The sequence below is a fragment of the Mobula birostris genome, chromosome 9 (genome assembly GCF_030028105.1).
Source record: "Mobula birostris isolate sMobBir1 chromosome 9, sMobBir1.hap1, whole genome shotgun sequence".
In the NCBI taxonomy this organism is placed as follows: domain Eukaryota; kingdom Metazoa; phylum Chordata; class Chondrichthyes; order Myliobatiformes; family Myliobatidae; genus Mobula; species Mobula birostris.
Window position 1 is genome coordinate 144,145,799 of NC_092378.1, and position 26,429 is coordinate 144,172,227.

Genomic DNA, 26,429 nt, shown 5'->3' on the forward strand with positions numbered 1-26,429 from the left:
TGGGAACAGGTGCAGTCGAGAGGAAGGAATGGAGGAAAGGAAATAGCATTTTTACAGGAGACAGGGTGGAAAGAGGTATAGTCAAGATAGCCATGGGAATCAGTAGGTTTATAAAAGATATTGGTAGACAGTTTGTCTCCAGAGATGGAGACGGTGAGATTGAGAAAGGGGAAAGAGGTGTTCGAAATGGACCAAGTGAATTTAAGGGCAGGGTGGAAGTTGGAGGCAAAGTTGATGAAATCGATGAGCTCAGCGTGGGTGCATGAAGCAGCATCAATGCAGTTGTCAATGAGGCACAGGAAGAGTTGGGGACCATTACAGGGGAAGGCTTGGAACACTGACTGTTCCTCATAGCCAGTGAAAAAGCAGGCATAGCTGTAGCCCATGGATACTCCTTGAGTTAGGAGAAATTAGGAGGAATTAAAAAAGAAATTGAGTGTGAGGACCAGTTTGCCAGTCGATGGGTGGGGGGCGGGGGGTGGTTTGGATCTCAAGGCTGTTTATAGTATATATACTTTGAACTGGTCAGGTCTGTTGTCATGGAGGAAGCAGAGAGTTTTAAGGCCTTCTTGATGGGATTAAAAGTGTATAAGGACTGGACATCATGGTGAAAATGAGGCGGTCAAGGCCAGGGAATTGAAAGTTGTTAAGGAGATCGACAGCATGTGATGTCATAGATATTGGTGGGAATGGACTGAACCAAAGGAGATGAAATGGAGTCAAGGTATGTGTCCATGAGGTCAATGAGACAGGAGCACGCAGAAGCAAAGGCCCTACGTGGACAGTCAGGTTTCTTTACCTTGGGTAGCAGGTAGAAATGAGCAGTATGGGGTAAAGGAACTGAGGTCGGTGGCAGTGGATAGGAGATCTCCAGAGTTGATGTGGTTTATGATGGTGCTGGAGACAATGTCCTGATGGTCCTAAGTGGGTTCAGGAGCCTGATAACTGTTGTTGAACCTGGTCATGTTGGACCTAATGCCCAATGGCAGAAGAGAGCATGGCCTGGATGTTGGGGTAATGATGATGGATGCTGCTTTATTGTGGCAGCATTCCTTGTAGATGTGCTCAATAATGCAAAATTGGACAAAATATTGCTTTGTTTTTGTTTTCTCTCCCCATTTGAGGTACAAAATCTGTGCCTTGAAAGGAAACCATAGAAACCACAGAAACCATAGAAAAACTACAGCACAGAAACAGGCCTTTTGGCCCCTCTTGGCTGTGCTGAACCATTTTCTGCCTAGTCCCACTGACCTGCACACAGACCATATCCCTCCATACACCCCCCATCCATGTATCTCTCCAATTTATTCTTAAATGTTAAAAAAGAACCCACATTTACCACCTCGTCTGGCAGCTCATTCCATACTCCCCGCACTCTCTGTGTGAAGAAGCCCCCCTGATGTTCCCTTTAAACTTTTCCCCCCTCACCCTTAACCCATGTCCTCTGGTTTTCTTCTCCCCTTGCCTCAGTGGAAAAAGCCTGCTTGCATTCACACTATCTATACCCATCATAATTTTATATACCTCTATCAAATCTCCCCTCATTCTCCTACGCTTCAGGGAATAAAGTCCTAACCTATTCAACCTTTCTCTGTAACTGAGTTTCTCAAGTCCCAGCAACATCCTTGTAAACCTTCTCTGCACTCTTTCAACGTTATTTATATCCTTCCTGTAATTTGGTGACCAAAACTGAACACAATACTCCAGATTCGGCCTCACCAATGCCTTATACAACCTCACCATAACATTCCAGCTCTTATACTCAATACTTTGATTAATGAAGGCCAATGTACCAAAAGCTCCCTTTACGACCCTATCTACCTGTGACGCCACTTTTACGGAATTTCGTATCTGTATTCCCAGATCCCTCTGTTCTACTGCACTCCTCAGTGCCTTACCATTAACCCTGTATGTTCTACCTTGGTTTGTCCTTCCAACGTGCAATACCTCACACTTGTCTGTATTAAACTCCATCTGCCATTTTTCAGCCCATTTTTCCAGCTGGTCCAAGTCCCTCTGCAGACTCTGAAAACCTTCCTCACTGTCTACTACATCTCCAATCTTTGTATCATCAGCAAATTTGCTGATCCAATTTACCACATTATCATCCAGATCATTGATATAGATGACAAATAACAATGGACCCAGCACTGATCCCTGTGGCACACCACTAGTCACAGGCCTCCACTCTGAGAAGCAATCCTCCACTACCACTCTTTGGCTTCTTCCATTGAGCCAATGTCTAATCCAATTTACCACCTCTCCATGTATACCTAGCAACTGAATTTTCCTAACTAGCCTCCCATGAGGGACCTTGTCAAAGGCCTTACTGAAGTCCATGTAGACAATATCCACTGCCTTCCCTTCATCCACTTTCCTGGTAACCTCCTCGAAAAACTCCAATAGATTGGTCAAACATGACCTACCATGCACAAAGCCATGTTGACTCTCCCTAATAAGTCCCTGTCCATCCAAATGCTTGTAGATTCTGTCTCTTAGTACTCCCTCCAATAACTTACCTACTACCAACATTAAACTTACCGGCCTATAATTTCCCGGATTACTTTTCGATCCTTTTTTAAACAACGGAACAACATGAGCCACTCTCCAATCCTCCGGCACCTCACCTGTAGACAGCGACATTTTAAATATTTCTGCCAGGGCCTCTGCAATTTCAACACTAGTCTCCTTCAAGGTCCGAGGGAACACCCTATCAGGTCCCGGGGGGTTATCCACTTTAATTTTCCTCAAGACAGCAGGCACCTCTTCCTTTTCAATCTGTACAGTTTCCATGATCTCACTACTTGTTTCCCTTAATTCCATAGACTTCATGCCAGTTTCCTTAGTAAATACAGATGCAAAAAACCTATTTAAGATCTCCCCCATTTCCTTTGGTTCCGCACATAGCCGACCACTCTGATCTTCAAGAGGACCAATTTTATCCCTTACAATCCTTCTGCTCTTATTATACCTGTAAAAGCTCTTTGGATTATCCTTCACTTTGACTGCCAAGGCAACTTCATGTCTTCTTTTAGCACTCCTGATTTCTTTCTTAAGTATTTTCTTGCATTTCTTATACTCCTCAAGCACCTTATTTACTCCCTGTTTCCTATACATGTCATACAACACCCTCTTCTTCTTTATCAGAGTTGCAATATCCCTTGAGAACCAAGGTTCCTTATTCCTATTCACTTTGCCTTTAATCCTGACAGGAATATACAAAATCTGCGCTCTCAAAATTTCTCCTTTGAAGGCTCCCCACCTACCGATCACATCTTTGCCAGAGAACAACCTGTCCCAATCCATGCTTTTTAGATCCTTTCTCATTTCCTCAAATTTGGCCTTCTTCCAGTTCAGAACCTCAACCCTAGGACCAGATCTATCTTTGTCCATGATCAAGTTGAAACTAATGGTGTTATGATCACTGGAACAAATGTGCTCCCCTACACACACTTCCATCACTTGTCCTAACTCATTTCCTAACAGGAGATCCAATATTGCATCCCCTCTAGTTGGTCCCTCTATATGTTGATTTAGAAAACTTTCCTGAACACATTTTACAAACTCTAACCCATCTAGACCCCTAACAGTATGGGATTCCCAATCAATATATGGAAAATTAAAATTCCTTACCACCACAACTTTATGTTTCCTGCAGTTGCCTACTATCTCTCTGCAGATTTGCTCTTCCACTTCTCGTTGACTATTGGGTGGTCTGTAATACAATCCCACTAATGTGGCCATACCTTTCCTGTTTCTCAGCTCCACCCATAAGGACTCAGTAGATAAGCCCTCTAATCTGTCCTGCCTGAGCACTGCTGTAATATTTTCCCTAACAAGCAATGCTACTCCCCCACCTTTCATTCCTCTGCCTCGATCACATCTGAAACATCGGAACACTGGAACATTAAGCTGCCAGTCCTGCCCCTCCTGTAGCCAAGTTTCACTAATTGCTATAACGTCATAATTCCACGTGTCAATCCACGCCCTCAACTCATCCGCCGTCCCCGCAATACTCCTAGCATTGAAATATATACACTTCAGAAGATTTTTACCACCACTCACAACCTTTCTATTAGCGGATTTGCTTGAACTTTTAACATCATTTATTTTCACCCCAGCCACACTGTCAGCTCTGGCACTCTGGTTCCCATCCCCCTGCAAATCTAGTTTAAAGCCTCCCCAATAGCACTAACAGAGTTCCCTGAAAGGATATTGGTCCCCCTGTGGTTCAAGTGTAACCCGTCTCTCTTGTACAGGTCCCACCGGCCCCAGAAGAGGTCCCAATGATCCTGAAATCTGAAATCCTGCCCCCTACACCAGTTCCTCAGCCACTTGTTCCTCCTCCAGAGCATCCTATTCCTACCCTCACTGACACCTAGCACAGGTAGCAATCCTGAGATTACCACCCTTGAGGTCCTGCTTTTCAACTTCCTACCAAGCTCTCTATACTCACTCTCCAGGACCTCCTCACTCTTCCTTACTATGTCATTGGTACTGATGTGCACCACGACATCTGGCTGATCACCCTCCCACTTCAGAATGTCATGCAAGCGAGCAGAGACATCCTTGACCCTGGCACCCAGGAGGCAACAAACCATCCTGGATTCTCCGTCACGACCACAGAACCTCCTATCTGCACCTCTAACTATCGAGTCCCCTATCACTACCGCTCTCCTCTTTTTCCACCCTCCCTTCTGCACTGCAGAGCCAGACTCAGTGCCAGAGATCTGGCTACTGCAGTTTGTTCCAGGTAAGTCATCCCTCCCAACAGTATCCAATGTGGTATACTTGTTGTTGAGGGGAATGGCCACAGGGGAACCCTGCTCTGCCTGCCCTTTCCTCTTCCCTCGCCTGACAGTGACCCAATTTCCTGTCCTCTGCTCCTTTGGTGTAACTACCTCCCTGTAGCTACTATCAATAATCTCCTCATTCTCCCGCATGATCCGCAGGTCATCCAGCTCCTGCTCCAGTTCCCTAACGCGGTTTGTCAGAGCTGCAGCTGGATGCACTTCTTGCAGGTGTCATTGTCAGGGACTCCCTAACTTCCCACATCCTGCAAGAGGAGCATTCCAACATCCTGCCTGGCATTCTCTCTACTCTTAACAATCTGAACAAAAAACTTACTGGAACCTACCCTGGCCTCTGCCTGTTCTCACCGAAGCCTGTTGAGCCAAAGCCGTCCCACTCTGACTCAGGCCACTCCGACGATGGCCGCTGTATATCGTGGTCTGCTTTTAAACCTTGGGGTGCAGACCCTTCTCCCCGAGCAGTGTTTTAAAAAAAAATGACTTTTTCTACCCGATTTCTTCACTCCCTTCTTCTCAGCTGCTTGCTTCGACTGGAGTCCATGTTCACTGATTCTGTCCAATGGATACTTCCAGTACTTTCTGCTTTTATTTATTCTCCACTAATGTGCATGAAAGGACTTGACAGGATTAGGGTAAAAATGGTTCCAGTTGAATCCACTCCTTATTGGAGTGACACTGCTCTCTACATATCTGACAGATATTCTTTCTTAGAGTTAGCAATCTGTTGAATATAAAACAAAATTCTGTGCACTCCTTAATATGTAGTGCCTGTCAAACCCCCATGGAGCATGAGATGAAGCAAATATATTCACCTCTCCAGCTATGAATTGCTACTGGTTTACTCAAGTTTAACTTCAACCTCGGCGGTGGAGCTGGCAGAAGATGATGACACATCACAACAGTAGTCAAGGTAGAGGAAGGCTGCAGCAGTGAGGGGCCCCCAGTCGTCTAGCACTTCATGCCTCTGGACCCTGATCCTGATCTGTCAAGGACCATATGATGGCTGGCCGTGCATCAACCTCCCCACCATAAACAGAGTCACATACAAGCATTCTCCATTAAGGGAATAGAAACATAGAAAACCCACAGCACAATACAGGCCCTTTGGACCACAATGCTGTGCCGAACATGTACTTACTTTAGAAATTACCTCGGGTTACCTATTTTTCTAAGCATGTATTAGGAATGTACCCTAATATCCCAGATTAAGTCCCGTGGTGATCAGCAAGTGGTGAAGGAGGCAGTATTGTGAGGTATGGAAGCCCTCAGAATATGTGAATCCCAGATTGGCCTCTACATCCCGGAAGGCCCACGAATAGACAATCCCTTTGGAGAATATGTATCACACTTGACTCAAATGATTGCAGAATCTTCTGCGGAACATGATCCGTCCAGAACTAAGTCCTCTCCTTGTTAAGATTTCAAAGTTCAAAGTAAATTTATGATCAAAGTACATACTGTATATGTCACCATATGTCACCCTGAGATTCATTTTCTTGCAGGCATACTCAGTAAATGCAGGAAACATAATAGAATCAATGGAAGACCATACCCAACAGGACGGACAAACGACCAGTGTGCGAAAGACAACAAACTGTGCAAATACAAAAGGAAAAATGAGAAATAATAATAATAATAATAATAATAATAATAAATAAATAAATAAATAAATAAATAGTGAAAAAATATCGAGAACGTGAGATGACGAGTCCTTGTAAGTGAGTCAGTACCTTATGGGAACAATCCAGTGACTGGGCGAATGACATTGAGTGAAGTTATCCCCATTGGTTCAAGAGCCTGATGGTTGAGGGGTAATAACTGTTCCTGAACCTGGTGATGTGGGTCCTGAGGCTCCTGTACCTTCTCCCTGTTGGCAGCAGTGAGAACAAAGCTTGACTTGGGTGGTGGGAGTCCTTGACGATGGATGCTTCTTTCCTGCCACCGTGCTCCGTGTAGATGTGTTGAATGGTGGGGAGGGCTTTACCAGTGATGGACTGTGCCATATCCATTAATTTTGGTAGGATTTTCTGTTCAAGGGCATTGGTGTTTCCAAACCAGGCCCCGATGCAACCAGTCAATATACTCTCCACCACACATCTATAGATGTGTTTATCAGAGCTGTAGATGCCATGCCAAATCTTTGCAAACTTTGAAGCAAGCACATTGTAAGGAAGATGTCATCGTTTGAAGCTAGTTGTTACCAACACTGTAACACGGCACTTGCTAAAGGTATTATGACAAATTATGTTTATATAAATTTGTTAATTCAAAGTATGTAATTTTCTTGACCACTTCTGGAATATTGTCCCAGGCCAGTTAAAGATGTGTTGCAATAGTGCGCTGCTATTTCATCCGTGCCACCTTCAACTCCAGTAATCTGTGTGAATTTAGATGGATGGTGGATGGTATCCGACCCATACTCTGATTCATACTCCGATTTCTCAGCAAGGACAGCTTCTTTCTTGGAATGCCAGCATGTGTCCAAGTAAGCAAAGGACAACACGATCACTAACGTGCAAATGAATAAAAGTCCACTGGTTGTAGCGTGCTTTGGGTGTCCTGAAGATATAATAGGACAAGATGTGAATGTCTGATTATTGATAAACAGTCGTGCAGTGCGCTTCCTATTTCTTTTAATGTGCTCTTCACTCTCGTCTGCAATTGTTCTGATTACTTGTCATCATCATTACACACCGTGTCATATGACATGGGCGATCATGGTCTATAGCCATGATTATTCTTGGCAAGTTTTTTCTACAAAAGTGGCTTGCCATTGCCTTCTTCTGGGCAGTGTCTTTTCAAGACGGGTGACCCCAGCCATTATCAATACTCTTCAGAGATTGTCTGCCTGAGATCAGTGGTCGCATAACCATGATTTGTGCTATGCATTAGCTGTTCATACCCTGATCAGGGGACTAAGCAGGTGATACACCTTGTCCAACAATGACCTGCAGGCTAGCAGAGGGAAGGAGTGCCTTACATTTCCTTTGGTAGAGACGTATCTCCACCTCATTACCCCACTACTTACTAGACTAAATAATTGGAGATGCGAAGGACTGTAGATGCTAGAATCTGGATTGACACAAGGTGCTGGATGAAATCAGCAGGTCAGGCAGCATCTATTGACAGAAATAATTTCAGGTGGAGATCCTCAATCTGGATTGCTGAAGGGTCTCGACCTGAAACATAGTCTGTCCACTTCCCTCCGAAGATACTGCCTGGCTGCTAAATGCTTTAAATTGCTTTTCATTGCTGGAGGTTTTGTGAAAAGTGGTAAAGATGTTTCTTTTATTTTTATTTTTATTTATTTAGAGATACAGCTTGGTTATGAGCCTGTGCCACCCAATAACCCCCATGTGACCAGTTAACCAACTAAGCCATACATCTTTGGAATGTGGGAGGAAACCCACATTGTTTATAGTTAACAAAAGCAAATCCAGATTTCCTGAGGTAAACTCCGAGAATCCATAGCAATTGTCAGACGTTTGGAGAAACCGTGGTCTGCAAATAGTGGGGCACTGGAAAGGTGAGAGTTGTCTGACCCTTTAAAAATTAGCTTTATTTGTCACGTGTACATTGAAACATCAAAACATACCAAAAAATTCATCGTTTGTGTCAACGTACCAACAGAGTCCGAGGATGTGCTAGGGGCAGCCCGCAACTATCGCCATGGTTCCAATACCAACATAGAATGCCCACAACTTATTAACCCTAACCCACGAACCTTTGCAATGTGGGAGGAAACCGGAGCACCCGGAGGAAATCCACGTGGTCACAGGGAGAACATACAAACTCCTTACAGATAATTGAACTCCAATTGTGATTTTAAAAAAATGCTTTAACCACCCTTGTTACTTTCAGTGAAATGATACAGCAGATTCTAACATTTCTTTCTTGTTTCATATATCTCTGTTGAATCTGCTCACTCATCTTATATAATAAGTTCCTCTCCTCTAGCCAAGACAGAAGGTCATTGTTGGAGTAAGCTGAAAGATCACCTGGAGCTGGTATTTGAAATGACAGGTGAGTTATTAAAAATTGGTTTGCAGCAGGAGACCAGCCAGAGCTGTTCTACCTGAGCATGAATTTAGTACAGCATTTACATTCTCAAAGTACATTTATTATCAAAATACAAATATTACTGAGGTCAATTTCTTGTGGGCATACTCAGTAAATCTATAATAGAATAATAACCATAATAGAACCAACAAGTATCTGTGGAAAAAAAAGTACTGTCCTGATGAGGGGTCTCGGCTGGAAACATTGATTGTACTCTCTTCCGTACATGCTGCTTGCCCTGCTGAGTTCCTCTAGCATTTTGTGTGTGTTGATTTTGATGCCTGCATGATGGTTACAGGAAGACTTAAGCGATAGACTAGATCCTGATTACAGAATAAAATGATTATCCACTGGCCTAACAGAAAATCCAGTTATTTTTATTGCAGCAATGGGTGCACACTACATGATTTGTGAAATCCCTGAAGCTGTCTCTTCTTTGCAGTTCCCTGTTAAAACATTAGCACGAACCGCTTCTCTATTTAGACTAGCCCTCACTATTCTTTCCCCTAGGCCAGTCAACAAATGGGAACATGGTAGGGAGGAAAAGGGTTAAAGAAAACTTGTAAGCTACAGAGATCGTTAAAGACCAGACCACATGCTCACTGATGCCTCATTGCCAGTTGCTGCTGTTATGAACCTCAGTGTCTATTGGCCAATGAACCAATTTCTCTGTAGGAGGGAAGGTTTAGGTGGATCTTGAATAAGTCAAAAATCAGCTCTACACTGTGGGCTGAAGGGCTTGTATTGCACTGTAATGCTCTATGTTCTATCTGCTCTCTACTGCCCATTACACCGCTGGCGATCAGGGCAGCAATGAATGTCCCCATCTCTGGTGGTGGTCAAGGCTTCCTTCATGTCAGTAGCTTCATCTCAGTTTTCACTTCTGTCGGTCATGTGGGTTCTGGGTGGAGACTCGGGATACCCATCACACTCGGATATAGAAGGATCCTCCATTGCTTTTTTTCTGTAACAATTTTGCATTACCAATCAGGATTGTTAGCCTTGAGTTGAACCCCTGAACCTGGAGGACTGGTGGACCACTCTTAGCCTGGCCTCTACCCTTTGACCAGTTTGGAATAGGTGACCCTACCAAGAGTCAAAGCACAAGGCCCTGACTCCGCCCAACACAGCTCTCCAGGTCATTGAGGCACACAAGCCTCCAGACCATGACGAGGTTGTGGTCCTCCAGGAGGTCTGTGCTCCATGTTCAACGGGAAAATCTTCATGATACAACCAAAGGCAGTTCTGTTTGTTGATAATTCCCTCTTCGAGTGCAGTCACTTTGTCACCTTATGAAATGCACCTTAAACCTATTCCTTTAAGCAGAATTAAACAAACACTTGTAAGCAGTAGATGTAGTTGAAGACCCCAGACTACATGCTCACTGACGCCTCCTCTCCACCGTGAGGTTCACGGAGGCAGCTGCAACTGTGATAAATCTCAGTGCCTACCGGTCAACGAACCACGTCTCTGTAAAGCAAGAAGCCCACAGCAGTTCAACCACGGGCTGTCACTCTGACACATTTAAAATGAGGTTGGTAGGGAGTCAATGAACAGATTGTAGAGAGGGACGAACAGCAGAAGGAAACACTGGGAAGCCATTTGGAAGGTGCAGATGTGCTACTTTGATCCAAATATCATTGCTAAATAAATTTTTGCACTGCTTCTTCACCATTAAGGGACTGAAAGCAGCACAAACACCACCCTGGATCACAAATAATTAACATAGATTCCTCTGTTATGCATATTCTCATATCCATTGGACTAAATCACAGATGGTATTCAATTATGGCAATAATTTCCTCTTGCACCAACTGTGCACTAATTTGCAGTAAACACACATCACAATCATATCACCATAATAAGATCTATTATAAATCGGCTGCTCAAGAAAGGCAACACACACACAAAATGCTGGAGGAGCTCAGCAGGTCAGGCAGCATCTATGGAAATGAATAAACAGTCCTGATGTAGGGTCTCAGCCGAAATGTCGATTGTTTATTCCTTTCCAAAGATGCTGCCTGGCCTGCTGAGTTCCTCCAGCATCTTGTGTGTGTTGCTCTGGATTTCCAGCATCTGCAGACTTTCTCATGTTTGGGCTTGAGGGGGGCAGTGTGCGTATGTTTCTATTGTAATGTTCTCAAAATCTGGGTGGCAAAACACCGCATGTAGTAGAACGTAATGGTCAGCACAACACTTTACAAGATAGGCGACAATTCCCACCACTGCCTGTAAGGAGTTTGTACACTCTCCCCATGAACTGTGTGTGTTTCCAGCAGGTCCTCCGGTTTCCTCCTACAGTCCAAAGCTGTACCGGTTTAATTGGTCATTGTACGTTTTCCCGTGGTTAGGCTAGGGTTATATTGGGGGATTGCAGGGTAACACAGCTTGAAGGGCCAGAAGGGCCTATTATGCACTGTATCCCAATAAATTAAATGGGGGGGTTCTTCTAGGAAAGCCCCTCTAGTCTCACCTTGCCAAACTCTTCGGAGTACCTCCAGTCTGCTGAGCTGATAGTGACCACTCCTGATATAGAAACATAGAAACATAGAAAATAGGTGCAGGAGTAGGCCATTCAGCCCTTCGAGCCTGCACCGCCATTTATTATGATCATGGCTGATCATCCAACTCAGAACACCGCCCCAGCCTTCCCTCCATACCCCCTGACCCCCATAGCTACAAGGGCCATATCTAACTCCCTCTTAAATATAGCCAATGAACTGGCCTCAACTGTTTCTTGTGGCAGAGAATTCCACAGATTCACCACTCACTGTGTGAAGAAGTTTTTCCTAATCTCGGTCCTAAAAGGCTTCCCCTCTATCCTCAAACTGTGGCCCCTCGTTCTGGACTTCCCCAACATCGGGAACAATCTTCCTGCATCTAGCCTGTCCAATCCCTTTAGGATCTTATACGTTTCAATCAGATCCCCCCTCAATCTTCTAAATTCCAACGAGTACAAGCCCAGTTCATCCAGTCTTTCTTCATATGAAAGTCCTGCCATCCCAGGAATCAATCTGGTGAACCTTCCTTGTACTCCCTCTATGGCAAGGATGTCTTTCCTCAGATTAGGGGACCAAAACTGCACACAATACTCCAGGTGTGGTCTCACCAAGGCCTTGTACAACTCCAGTACTCCAGTAGTACCTCCCTGCTCCTGTACTCGAATCCTCTCACTATAAATGCCAGCATACCATTTGCCTTTTTCACCGCCTGCTGTACCTGCATGCCCACTTTCAATGACTGGTGTATAATGACACCCAGGTCTCGTTGCACCTCCCCTTTTCCTAATCGGCCACCATTCAGATAATAATCTGTTTTCCTATTTTTGCCACCAAAGTGGATAACTTCACATTTATCCACATTAAATTGCACCTGCCATGAATTTGCCCACTCACCCAACCTATCCAAGTCACCCTGAATCCTCTTAGCATCCTCCTCACAGCTAACACTGCCACCCAGCTTCGTGTCATCCGCAAACTTGGAGATGCTGCACTTAATTCCCTCATCCAAGTCATTAATATATATTGTAAACAACTGGGGTCCCAGCACTGAGCCTTGTGGTACCCCACTAGTCACCGCCTGCCATTCTGAAAAGGTCCCATTTATTCCCACTCTTTGCTTCCTGTCTGCTAACCAACTCTCCACCCACACCAATACCTTACCCCCAATACTGTTTGCTTTAAGTTTGCACACTAATCTCCTGTGTGGGACCTTGTCAAAAGCCTTCTGAAAATCCAAATATACCACATCCACTGGTTCTCCCCTATCCACTCTACTAGTTACATCCTCAAAAAATTCTATGAGATTCGTCAGACATGATTTTCCTTTCACAAATCCATGCTGACTTTGTCCGATCATTTCACCGCTTTCCAAATGTGCTGTTATCACATCCTTGATAACTGACTCCAGCAGTTTCCCCACCACCGATGTTAGGCTAACCGGTCTATAATTCCCTGGTTTCTCTCTCCCTCCTTTTTTAAAAAGTGGAGTTACATTAGCCACCCTCCAATCCTCAGGAACTAGTCCAGAATCTAACGAGTTTTGAAAAATTATCACTAATGCATCCACTATTTCTTGGGCTACTTCCTTAAGCACTCTGGGATGCAGACCATCTGGCCCTGGGGATTTATCTGCCTTCAATCCCTTCAATTTACCTAACACCACTTCCCTACTAACATGTATTTCGCTCAGTTCCTCCATCTCACTGGACCCTCTGTCCCCTACTATTTCTGGAAGATTATTTATGTCCTCCTTAGTGAAGACAGAACCAAAGTAATTATTCAATTGGTCTGCCATGTCCTTGCTCCCCATAATCAATTCACCTGTTTCTGTCTGGAGGGGACCTACATTTGTCTTTACCAGTCTTTTCCTTTTTACATATCTATAAAAGCTTTTACAGTCCGTTTTTATGTTCCCTGCCAGTTTTCTCTCATAATCTTTTCTCCCCTTCCTAATTAAGCCCTTTGTCCTCCTCTGCTGAACTCTGAATTTCTCCCAGTCCTTAGGTGAGCCACTTTCTCTGGCTAATTTGTATGCTTCTTCTTTGGAATTGATACTATCCCTAATTTCTCTTGTCAGCCACGGGTGCACTACCTTCCTTGATTTATTCTTTTGCCAAACTGGGATGAACAATTGTTGTAGTTCATCCATGCAACCTTTAAATGCTTGCCATTGCATATCCACCGTCAATCCTTTAAGTGTCATTTGCCAGTCTATCTTAGCTAATTCACGTCTCATACCTTCAAAGTTACCCCTCTTCAAGTTCAGAACCTTTGTTTCTGAATTAACTATGTCACTCTCCATTTTAATGATCTGTGATTAATATCTGTGATTCCTCTGTAACTTGCTCTGTTTACAGTTCAAAGTACATTCATTAGCAAAGCGTGTGTATGTTATACAACCTTGAGATTTGTCTCCTTTCAGGCACCCACAAAACAAAGACGCCCAAAGGGACCCATTTACAAACAAGATCATCAAACAGCCAATGTGCAGAGAAAAAAAAACATGGAAACAATAAATGTAAGTAAATAACATTCAGAACTGTAGTCTCTTACCATTAACAAATTTAAAAATCACCTAGTATCATATTTGTTTACTGAAATGGGTGACTTCGTATGTTTCCACACAATACTCAATCTGCCATGTCCTTGTTCACGCACTTGCCTTGTCTACACTCAGCGGCCACTTTATTAATCACCTCCTGTATCTAATACAGTGGCCACTGTGTATTTTTGTGGTCTTCTGCTCCTGCAGCCCTTTCACTTCAAGATTTGATGAGTTGTGTGTTCAGAGATATTTCTCAGCACACCACTGTTGTAACGTGAGGTTATTTGAGTTACTGTCACCTTCCAGTCAGCTTGAACCAGTCTGGCCATTCTCCTCTGACCTCTCCCATTAACAAGACATTTTCACCCACAGAAATGCTGCTCACTGGATGTTCTTTTGTTTTTTTTCTTGCACTGTTCTCTGTAAACACTAGAGACAGCTGTGCATGAAAATCCCAGGAGATGAGCAGTTTCTGAGATACTCAAACCACGCCATCTGGCACCACAATCGTTCCACGGTCAAAGTCACTTCAATCACATTTCTTCCCCGTTCCTGCGATTTTCACTCACCAGCTCAGGTTGGCCAGATTGGTTTGAATTGACAGGAAGGTGACAGTAACCCAAATAACCATTGTAACAACAGCTGTTTGCAGAAGAGCATCTCTAAACACACATCTAACTTGACATGTTGTGCATTCAGCAGCAGAAGACAACGAACACAGAGAACATACACTGTGACCACTTTATTAGCAACCTCCTCTACCTAATAAAATGGCCACTGAGTTAAACTCAGTGTGAAACTCTCCATTATATGATCCGAAGTGGTATTGTTTGTTGAATTCCCTCACTAGTGTGGTAATTACGTCACCTATCCACTTATAAAATGCACCTTAAACCTATTTCTTCAAGCAGGATTTGATGTATCTATTCCACCTAATAACACTCCTGTGAAGTGCCTGGGGATGTTCCTTTGTATAACAATGTATCACTGAAGCTTATTGTTGCAACCAGAATTTCCCACAGGGCAAGATTCTGATGTTTAGTTGTAATGGAATGGTTACAGTGTGATTCTCTGGTTCTTGACATTCCCTCCAACTACTGTAACAGATTCTCTTGATTTATTCCGTGTATATTCTTCAGGATTTTTAAAATCCCGCTGTAAGATTTGCTTACGAGTGCCACTGATCCAAGGGTATCAAAACCCATCTCCTCCAGTCAAGTTGGGGTGCTTCCAGTCAAGATGGTGCCAATCTGTGTTGGTTGTTGAGGTTCCAGTTTTGCAAGTTTGTAGGGATGGTTTCGAGGGCAGGGTGAGGAGTTAGGTGACAGAGTGGGGTTTGGGGATGAGTTCGAGGTAAGGGGCAGTTAATAATGGCATGACAGGAGCCAGAATCTAGGTCAGAATGCTCCGCAGTAGAAGGCCAATAATGCCCATAGACCAGGGGTTCCCAACCTTTTTTATGCCATTAAGCAAGAGGTTCTTGGATCTCAGGTTGGGACCCTCTGCTATAGATGGATATCAGGTCATCAGGCAAAAATATAGACCAGAGATCAATGATGGAGTTCCACCCCCCCACCCCAAAGTCAGTGAGTACCCCCAGGTCAGCAACTTGCAGAATCAGAGGTATGTGTGGGCATAAGGCACAAGGATCTGTGACACTGTCCCCATCCCCACCCCCTGGTCCACAAGTCACAGGGTCAAAGGTTTGAGTCCCACGTCCTGATTTTGAAACCCGGCATTCCAATTCCCAGGATTGGCAAGTCCTGGGGTCGATGCCAAAGGTCAAAGCCCGAAGCTGGCATGTGTGGAAGTCAACGCCCCTCGCCACCATGTCCAGAAGTTGGATTTGCGACGTCTGTGAGTCTAGACCAGGGGCTGATGTGTGGAGGCCCAAAAGCAGTTTGTCCTGAAGACCAGTCTATGTGTGCAAGTGGGAGAAAAGGTACTTGTTTTGTTGCTGTTATTGCATTTTATCCTTGCTTGTTTTTCTGCTGAACACTGTGGGCATTCTAGGTTGGTGTTGAAATGTTTGGCGACACCTGCAGGCTGACCCCAGCAAACTCCTTACAGACAATGGAGGAAATTAAACCCCAGTCTTACAGCTGGGGCTGTAATAATGTTACACTAACCACTACGCTAACGTGCCACACTCCTTGATTGGTTACTTAGCTCTCCGCTGCTGCCCAAAAGTTATGCATGGCAGAACAAGAGAGCTTTGATCAGTTTTGTCACCTCGGACTATACTCACTGGAATTCAGAGGAATGAGCAGGGATCTTCAAAGCTCAAAGTAAATTTATTATCAAAGTATGTACTTGTCATCATGTACAACCCCGAGATTCATTTTCTTGAAGGCATTCACAGTAGAACAATTAAATACAATAGAATCAATGAAAAATCACATACAGACTGACAATCAATGTGAAACAGAAGGCAAACTATACAATTACAAAAAAGGTAATAGTAAATGATATTGGGAACATGAGTTGCAGAGTCCTTGAAAGTGAATCCATAGGTTGTGGAAACATTTCAGTGTTGAGATGAGTGAAGTTATTGCTGGTTCGGGAGCCTCACACACAAAATGCTGGAGGAACCCAGCAGGCCAGGCAACATCTATGGAAAAGAGAAAACAGTGGAGGTATTTGGCCGACACCCTTCAGCAGGACTGGAGAAAAAGAGATGAGGAGTAGAGTTAAAAGCTGGAGGGAGGGGGGGAGAGGAAGGAGAAACACAAAGTGACAAGTGAAACTGGGAGGGGGAGGGGTGAAGTAAAGAGCTGGGAAGTTGATTGGTGAAAGAGATACAGGGGGAGTCTGATAGGAGAGGACAGAAGGCCATGGAAAAAAGGAAAAGGGAGGAGGAGCTCCAGAGGGAGGCGATGGGCAGGCAAAGAGATAACGAGAGAGAGGGAAAACGGGATGGGGAATGGTGAGGGGGTGGGGTACCAGAAGTTCGAGAAATCAATGTTCATGCCATCAGGTTGGAAGCTACCCAGATGGAATATAAGGTGTCGTTCCTCCAACCTGAGTGTGGCCTCATCGCGACGGTAGAGGAGGCCGTGGACTGAGATGTTGGAATGGGAATGAGAAGTGGAATTAAAATGGGTGGCCACAGGGTGATCCCGCTTTTCCTGGTGGATGGAGCCTAGGTGATTCGGGAGCTTGATGGTTGAAGGGTTATAACTGTTCCTGAACCTGGCGGAGCTGGCATCACGATGGCAGTGAAGGCAGAGCAAGACTACAGCAGTGAAGGGTCCCCAGATGCCCTGCGCTCCATGCCACCGGACCCCAATGGACCCCAATCTCTCAAGGAATGTGTAGAGGCTGCCCATGCATCAACATCCCTAAATTATACAAAGTCATGCACAGGCAATCTCCTATTAAGGGAAAACACCCTATCGTGGACCAGTCTGTACAGGTCCCAGCAATATTTTTTATTTAATTGAGATATAGTGCAACCCCCGATTTAACCCTAGCTTAATCACAGGATAATTTACACTGATTGATTAACCCACTACCAGTCGGCATTGACGGAATGAGCATACAAACTCCTCCCAGGCAGCAGCAGGAATTGAATCCTGGGTCGCAGGAACTGTACAGCGTTGTGCTAACCACTACACTACTCAACTCAAGTGATTTCACTGCTGGGCTACATATATATCTATATATCATCCATTAATCCAGCACGAGGCAAAAAGGCAAATCTGTCACCATGAAAGTGATTAATTATTACACAATTCTGTACAGCTCAGACTGGATGAAGTGTATCCCTGTGTCATGCAGCAGCTGCAATCACTCCGCGGACTCACTCGACAGTGAATAAATACCTCTTCAAAAAGATACCTTTCAGATCTTGCTGTTCCCGGCAACAGTTATTGGTCTGCGTTTTAAATATTTATTTATGATAACAAATCCAATTAAACAAGCAGCAATTGTCAGAAGATAAGACACCTGTTAAATGAACCTTAAACTACCCTGTCGTAGCAGGCTCACGGATTGTGCAATCGTTCGACTGAGGCATGGTAAGCAGCACTGCCATCTAGTGGGCACATGGTGAAAGTCTGCTTAGTGAAAAGGTAGCAAGACACACAAAACCGAGGAAATCTGCAGATGCTGGAATTTCAATCAACACACACACAAAATGCTGGTGAACGCAGCAGGCCAGGCAGCATCTCTAGGAAGAGGTACAGTCGAAGTTTCAGGCCAAGACCCTTCGTCAGGACTGACTGAAAGAAGAGATAGTAAGAGATTTAAAAGTGGGAGGGGGAGGGGGAGATCCGAAATGGTAGAAGACAGGAGGAGGGGGAGGGATGGAGCTAAGAGCTGGACAGGTGATTGGCAAAAGGGATACGAGGCTGGAGAAGGGAGAGGATCATGGGACGGGAGGCCTAGGGAGAAAGAAAGGGGCAGTGGGGGGGGGGGGAACCCAGAGGATGGGTAAGTAGTGAGAGGGACAGAGGGAGAAGAAAGAGTAGGGAAAAAAAGGAAAGAATAAATAAATAAATAGATAGATAGATAAATAAGGGATGGGGTACGAAAGGGGAGGTGGGGCATTAACGGAAGTTAGAGAAGTCAATGTTAATGCCATCAGGTTGGAGGCTACCCAGACAGAATATAAGGTGTTGTTCCTCCAATCTGAATGTGACTTCATCTTGACAGAAGAGAAGGCCGTGGATAGACATATCAGAATGGGAATGGGACGTAGAATTAAAACGTGTGGCCAATGGGAGATCCTGCATTCTCTGGCGGACAGTGTGTAGGTGTTCAGCGAAACAGCAACACACAAAATGCTGGGATAACTCAGCAGGCCAGGCAGCACCTATGGAAAAGAGTACAGTCGACATTTCAGGCCGAGACCCTTCAGCAGGACGGAGGGAAAAAGAATGTTGGCTGTACTCTTTTCCATAGTACTCACCAATGAGTTCAAAAAGCCAACTGGAGCTAAACTATTAGAGTGGGGGTTCCCAACCTGGGATCCGCAGATCTCTTGGTTAATGGTAAGGGTCCATGGCAGAAAAAAGGTTGTGATCCCCTGTATTAGAGGAAGGATGGGAACTCAAATGACAAAGGGGGGAATTTAGTTAGACAAAGTGGTTCAAAATTTGAAGTAAATTTATTATCAAAGTATATATATGTCACAATATTGCAACCCTGAGGTTCATTTTTTGTGGGAATACTCAATAATAGAATAACAACCATTACAAAATCAATGAAAGACCACACCAACTTGGGTGTCACTCTGAGAACCCACACCAACTTTGGTGTCCAACCAATGTGCAAAAGACAGCAAACTGTGCAAATACAAAAAGAAAGAAATAATAATAGCAATAAATATCAAGAATGTGAGATGAAGAGTCCTTGAAAGTGGGTTGATAGGTTGTGAAAACATTTCAATGATGGGGCAAGTGAAGTTGAGTTGGTTCAAGAGCCCAATGGTTGAGGGGTAATAACTGTTCCTGAACCTGGTGGTATGAGTCCTGAGGCTCCTGTACTTTCTTCCGGGTGGCAGCAGGGAGAAGACTGTATGATGATGATGGATGCGGCTTTCCTGAGGTCCTTAATAAGTTTTTTTTCACATTTGTATTCACCAAGCAGAAGGGCAAAGATGAAAGTGAGATTGGGGAGGGTATGTTGGTATCTCAGGAGAAGGATGTGGGAGCCTAGGAAGCCATTAAGATGCATAAGTCTCCAGGACATCATGGCGAAGCTGTGAATTGTGAAGAAAATTGTCAAAGGATACAGTTGGATATAAATCAGATGGAAATTTAGGCAGACAAGGACTGGCAGTTGGAGAAGTTGAGGTGTTGTATTTTGGTGGTTCAAATGTCAGAGAAAACAGGCCCATCTGTTCCATTCCAAACTATTATTCTGCCTAGTCCCATCAACGTGCACCTGGATCATATCTCTCCACATCCCTCCCATCCACACACTTATCCAAACTTCTCTCGAAAGTTGAGACTGAACCCGCACCCACAGCTTCTGCTGGCAGCTCGTTCCACACTCTCACCACCCTCTGAGTGAAGAAGATTCCTCTCCCCCCCCCCCACCCCGCCATTCGCTTAAGCATTTCACTTTTCACCCTTAACCTGCAATGTCTAATTCTAATCTCACCCGGCCTCAGTGAGAAAAGCCTGCTTACATTAAGTTACACATGCAAAATGCTGGAGGAACTCAGCAGGTCAGGCAGCACCTATGGATATGAATAAACAGTCGACATTTTGGGCTGAGACCGTTCATCAGGACAGTAACATGAAGTGACATTTTTATGGTACATGTGAACTAAACAGCAAGGCGAGTATCTATGATGTACTGAAGGCTGTTACTTACTGATGCATCTGATTGCTTTAGTGAGGGTAAAATTCAATCTACATCTCTTGATAATAAGGTTGTTTAAACTCATTTTTTATACACTTGTGGTGGCTGTGGTAAAGGAAAGCTTTGCTGGAATCATCAGGCTGCGCAAGTTGTGCAAATGCGCTGATCCCGGGAGGATTAAATCAGTCCGCGCACAGTGATGAGATGAGTGATTAGTACTCAGCAAGGTTCCGGCTGTGAACTCTCAGGACCCGCCAAATAACAGCATCTTAGTCAGCCCGAGAAGAAAGAGAAAATCAAAGCTCTTTTGAATTATTGAATGCAGACTTGAGATCCTAGCTCTCGGGTGTATTCAGGAACAAAGCCACTGTGACCTTTGTTCAGTTCTGTGATGTTTCGCTTTCAGCCGTACTCAGTCAGGGCTGATTACAAAAATATGCCAGCAAGGGGTATGGCTAATTTAAATATCCCTAGAGGGGCATCACAGTAGCATAACAGTTAGCGTCACACTTTACAGTGCTAGTGACCTGGGTTCACTTCCCGTCGCTGTCTGTAAGTTTTACATTCTCCCTGTCGGTGGTCTCAGGACACTCTTGACGCTTTTGTTTCCTCCCACCTTCCAGAGGCACACGGGTCAGTAGGTTAATTGGTCACATTGGGCTGGACAGGCTCGCTGGGCCATGGGTACGTGTTACCAAAGTAAGTAAATAAGATGCTCAGTGAGCCCTGGAGTAGAAGCCTAAAAGTCGAAGTTCAAATTCCTGGGCTCTGGAGGTAGAGGCCCGCAGGCTGAAGCCTGTGAGTTGGTTTGTCTGGAGGTCAGGGACCTGAGGTCTGCAACTAGAGGTTAGATTATGAAGACACGCAGTCCTCTTTTATTGTCATTTAGTAATGCATGCATTAAGAAATGATACATTATTTCCTCCGGTGTGATATCACAAAACACAGGGCAGACCAAGACTGAAAAAACTGACAAAACCACATAATTATAACATATAGTTACAACAGTGCACAATACCATAACTTGATGAAGAAGTCCATGATCACAGTAAAAAGTTCAAAGTTTCTCAAATGTCCCACATCTCACGCAGACGGGAAAAGGAAGAAGAACTCTCCCTGCCATGCCGACCACGGTCTGACTCTGAGTCGTCCGAAAACTTCGAGCTCTGATCAGCTCACCGACACCAAGTACTGAGCGCCATCTCTGTCTGAACGATTCGACCTCCTACTCGGTCACCAAAAGCAGGCAAGGCTGGGGATTTTGAGACCTACCCTCCGAAAGGTTCTCAATCACACAGTAACGACAGCAGCAAACAGGCGTTTCAGAAATTTCTCCTGGGCTGTGTTCCCCTGTGCTTTCACGTCCATTCTCCATCAAATCAGAATTGTCCACAGCCCTTATTTAACAGACACAATATCATTTTTCACCGGAGGGCTGCGCACACGCAGGCGTGCCGCCATTTTCTCCTCCAATGTCCACAAATCTGAGAGTCCGGGGCAAAGGACTGGAGGCCCAAAGCTGGCCTGTGTGTGTGTGTGTGTGTGTGTGTGTGTTGCCTGTATTGCTGTGCTGAACATTGGGGCTTGCTCTGTCAGCATGGGAATGTGCGGTGACACTTGCAGGTTTTCCCCGGCACATCCTTTGGTATGCTGGTTGTTAACAGAAATGACAAACTTCACTGTGTATTTGCATGAATGTTTGGGAATCAAATCTGAATTTAAATCGGAATCTGAGTCTACAAGCCATGTTGTGAATTACCTGTCTTCAGTCAAACAATTCTGGATTATATAGTGGAATGAAAAACCAGATTACTCTGAATAAACACTGTCAGTCTGAAATGTTGACTGTTTATTAATTTCCATAGATGCTGCCTGACCTGCTGAGTGCCTCCAGCATTTTGTGTGCGTTGCTCTGGAATTCCAGCATCTGCAGATTCTCTTGTGTTTACCATTGCCAAAAAGTTATTTTGTGCCTTTTATTGGGAAAACAATATCATTCTCACCCCTTTGTTCCTTTCAATGAGAAGATAATCCCTATTGCAGGGTACATAATCCTGGGATGGTTTTTGCTGGAATCACTTAATCCAGGAGCAAGGGTTTCTCTTTCTCATTTCCAAGGCACAAACATCATGAAATTGACAGGAAGCAAGTCGACCAATCCCTCTATGAAGTTTGCACAAGATGCAAACAGTCTGCATTGCTTGTGCTCTGTGACACTATCAGGTACATGGGTGGGAGGGGCATGGAGAATCAGAATCAGGTTTAATATCACTGACAAATGTCACAAAATTTGGTGTTTTGCGGCAGCGGTACATTGCAAAACAAAATACACTATAAATTGTAATGAAATATACTATATTTAGGCCGGCCGGTGGTGTAGTAGCATCAGCACTGGACTGCAAGATGGATGCTCCCGAGTTCGAATCTGACTGGGTCCCAATTTGGGCAGCAGCAGTATCTGTGTGGAATAATGCCTGGCAATCTACTTCCGTATCTTGCCACGAAAACCCTCTGGCCATCTCAACAGCACTCAACAACAACATATTATATATACTGCATAGTTGTATGAGGATAAATAAATATAGTTACAGTGCCGCTCAAAAGTTTTAGGCAGCCTAACTACATATGTATGTGCCTAAAGGCTTGTACGTACTAGTTTACGCCGTAGCCTACACAAGTGGGCTATGCTGTTGCGAGCATTTATACTTGTGCGTTGGTGTGTCTGCGTCGCTCTGCAATTCACCGCCAAAACGCTAGTTGGCGGTGGGGTCTCTATTCCACTGTGTTGAGTTTCTTCATGTTGAAACTCAACACGAAGAAATTCAAACTTCAAACAATGGTGACTGAAACTGAAGGAGGGTGAATTTTCTGTGCTTGTCCGGCCACTGAGAGACATGGACGAGGAAATGCACTTCAAATATTTTCGGATGTTGGCAGGTAGATTTGACGATTTGGTTCATCGTCTCCAACCATCTACTTCACATCAGTGTACACACAGTATACTCAGAGACTGGCAATCACCATTCAAGTTTTAGCTTCAGGTGGAAGTCAACAGGCTGTTGCAGCTAGCTACAAAATGGCGTCAAGCACAGGGTCCTCCATAGTTTCGGAGGTCAGAGTTCCTTCCCCGACCTTCCGTCGCCCAATGGGAAGCTATTGGAGCGTTGGAGGAAATGCGATGCTGCCAAGTGGACCAATCACAGTTGTTGTGGTCTGCGTCGCTGCGATGCATGGTTACATTTTGGGAGAGGTGTGCGTCAGGCCACAGCGTAGGGTATGGTGCAGGGTACGCGGCTACACCGTACCTACGGCATCGATTTGACGCACAAGTATAAATTGGCCTTAAGGCTTTTGCACAGTACTGCAGTAATTTTATGTATTGCACTGCACAGCTGCCAAAAAAAAAACAAATTTCATGACATATGTGAGTGATGATAAACCTGATTCTGATATGGGTCTCTGTTGTGGATCGAGAGTGGGGAGGGGGCAGGGAGAGGGGAGTCAAAGGCGGGGAGAGAGTGGCAGGCACCAGAGAGATATTCTGTAATGATCAATAATCAATTGAGCCTGGTGTCTCGGGTCTGGGTGTGTCTGCGTCCACACCACCCCCCAACCCCAGCGCTCCTTCTCTGTCACCTGCCCCGCACCCCACCCATGGTACTCCACCCTCACCATTCCCAACATCCTTTGCTCCTGCCAGATTTACAAACTCACTCTCCCCTCCACGTTGACAAGTACAGTACTGTGCAAATGTCTTGTGCACCCTAGTGATACGTACGTGCCTTTTGCACAGTAGTAAAAAAGTTACTTTAAAGAAGTAGTGCAAAAAGAGAATAAAGACGTAGTGAGGTAGTCCATTCAGAAATCTGGTGGTGGAGGGGAAGAAGCTGGTCCTGAATTGTTAGGTGTGTAACTTCAGGGACCAGCTTGGCTACAGGGGCTGCCGGAAGGATGTTCGATGACGTCCAGCCACCTTAGGGGCTCCACTCCGGATTTGCTGTCTGGGTTTACTCCCGTAGCCTTCGTCTCTCCCGAGGCTGCCCACAAGGCAGTGGGGCTATTTACCCACAGCTGGGGATCTGGTTCACGAGCATCGGGACGTGTCCTCACACCAGTGGGCCTGTCCCGTCCTCTGTAGTTCAGCCCGAGTCTGAAAGGAGTTCAGTTTCCATGTGTCACCAGTGAGGAGGCACGACATGGGCTGGAGTTTGCTGCTGGAGAGGCTGTGTACTGGCAGGGAGAGAGTTACACATTCAGCTCTCCTTTTCGCAAGACTGCTGGCCAGCAGTGGAAGCTGAAAGTGAGAGTGGCAAGCACTACCCAGTACACTAGGTGTGTCACAACAACATTTTGACACCTTTTTTTTTGAGCAACCCGCACGAATTGCAGGAGCAACCCAGCAGGTCAGGCAGAGTCGATAGAGAGGAATAAAAAGCCATTGTCTTGGGCTGACACTCTTCATCAGGACTGACTTCCAGCATCCGCAGAACCTCTTGTGCCTACCTTTTCTCAATGTGCACAGGAACTCCGAACTCAGTGTTGCTTTTGTGCAATATTGTCACAGAATGCCGATTGTTCCCTTGTCATTACCACTGCAAGTTGCAGGCTATTGTTAGACACAATATGTCATAAGGCTTCAGTACAGCAGGACCTGAAGCATCACATTCATCAGAGATCCATGCTGCTGAGTCTCCTGACCTCAAGAAACTGACCCAGCTGCTTGTGAAAAGGAATACCTTTGAAAAACTGCCAGCAGGCAATCTGCCTCCAAAAGTTAATCAAAAGTGAAGCACAGCGATCCTGCATTAGTATTAAGAAATTAAAGAAAGGGGAGACTTCAGACAAAATATACAAGTTTGTCACCTTGCTAACAAGTAGGCTATTAAGTATGTTTGGTGGTGGGGGGTGGGAGGAGTGAAGGGAAGGATAGATCCAAGCTCAAAGTAAATTTGCAATCAAAGTATATATATGTCATCATATACTAGCTTGAGATTCATTTTTTTTTTGGAAGGCATTTACAGGAAAATCAAGGAATACAATAAAGCAAGGAGTAATTCTGTAAAAAAAAGATTGCTTATTTGTACACAGATGACTAGAAACACTCAGAAAGGCAGCATCCATCATTAAGGACCTCCACCACGCAGGACATGCCCTCTTCTCATTGTTACTGTCAGGAAGGAGGTACAGAAGGCTGAAGGCACACACTCAGCGATTCAGGAACAGCTTCTTCCCATCTGCCATCCGATTGCTAAATGGACATTGAACCCATGACCACAACCTCACTACATTTTTTATTTCTGTTTTTGGACTGCTTGTTTTAACTATTTGATATCAATATATCTACTTAATATAATTCATTTTTTCTTTTTTTTCTATATTTATTATGTATTGCATTGTAGTGCTGCTGCAAAGTTAACAAATTTATGACATGTGCTGATGATATTCAGCCTGATTCTGATGACCCTATTGCTCAAAAATGCTCCCATTACTTTTGACAATAGAGACATTCTCACAGAGGGCGGCGGTGAGTGATCTTACACTGAAGCCACCATTCAAACTTCTAAGAGCATAAGACATAACAACAGAATTAGGCCATTCAGCCCATCAAGTCTGCTCCACTATTTCATCAGGGCTGATTTATTATCCCTCTTAACCCCATTCTCCTGTCTTCTTCCCATAACCTTTGATGCCCTGACTAATGGGGGAGGGGAGGGGAATGTCGACTCAGACCATGAGAGGCCTGCGTTGGGCATTTTCATGATTGGAAGTCTGTGTGGGGCGCCACTCCTCGCACAGACTAGAGCAATGTGTGATTAAGTGCCTTGCTCAAGGGCACAAACATGCTGCCACAGCTGATGCTCGAACTAGCGACCTTGAGGTAACTAGACGAGTGCCTTAATCACTTGGCCATATGCCCACTGACTAATGAAGAACCAATCAACCTCTGTTTTAAATATACCAGATGACTTGGCCTCCACAGCCTTCTGTGGCAATGAATTCCACTAGCTGGCTAAAGAAATTCTTCTTCATCTCTGTTCTAAAGGGACATCCCTCCATCCATCCTGAGGCTGTGGCCTCTGGTCCTAAACTCCCCCATTACAGGAAACATCCTCTCCATGTGTACTCTATCTAGGCCAGAGGTTCCCAGCCTTTTCTCTGCCATGGGCACCTTCTATTAACCAAGGAGTCTGTGAACCCAGG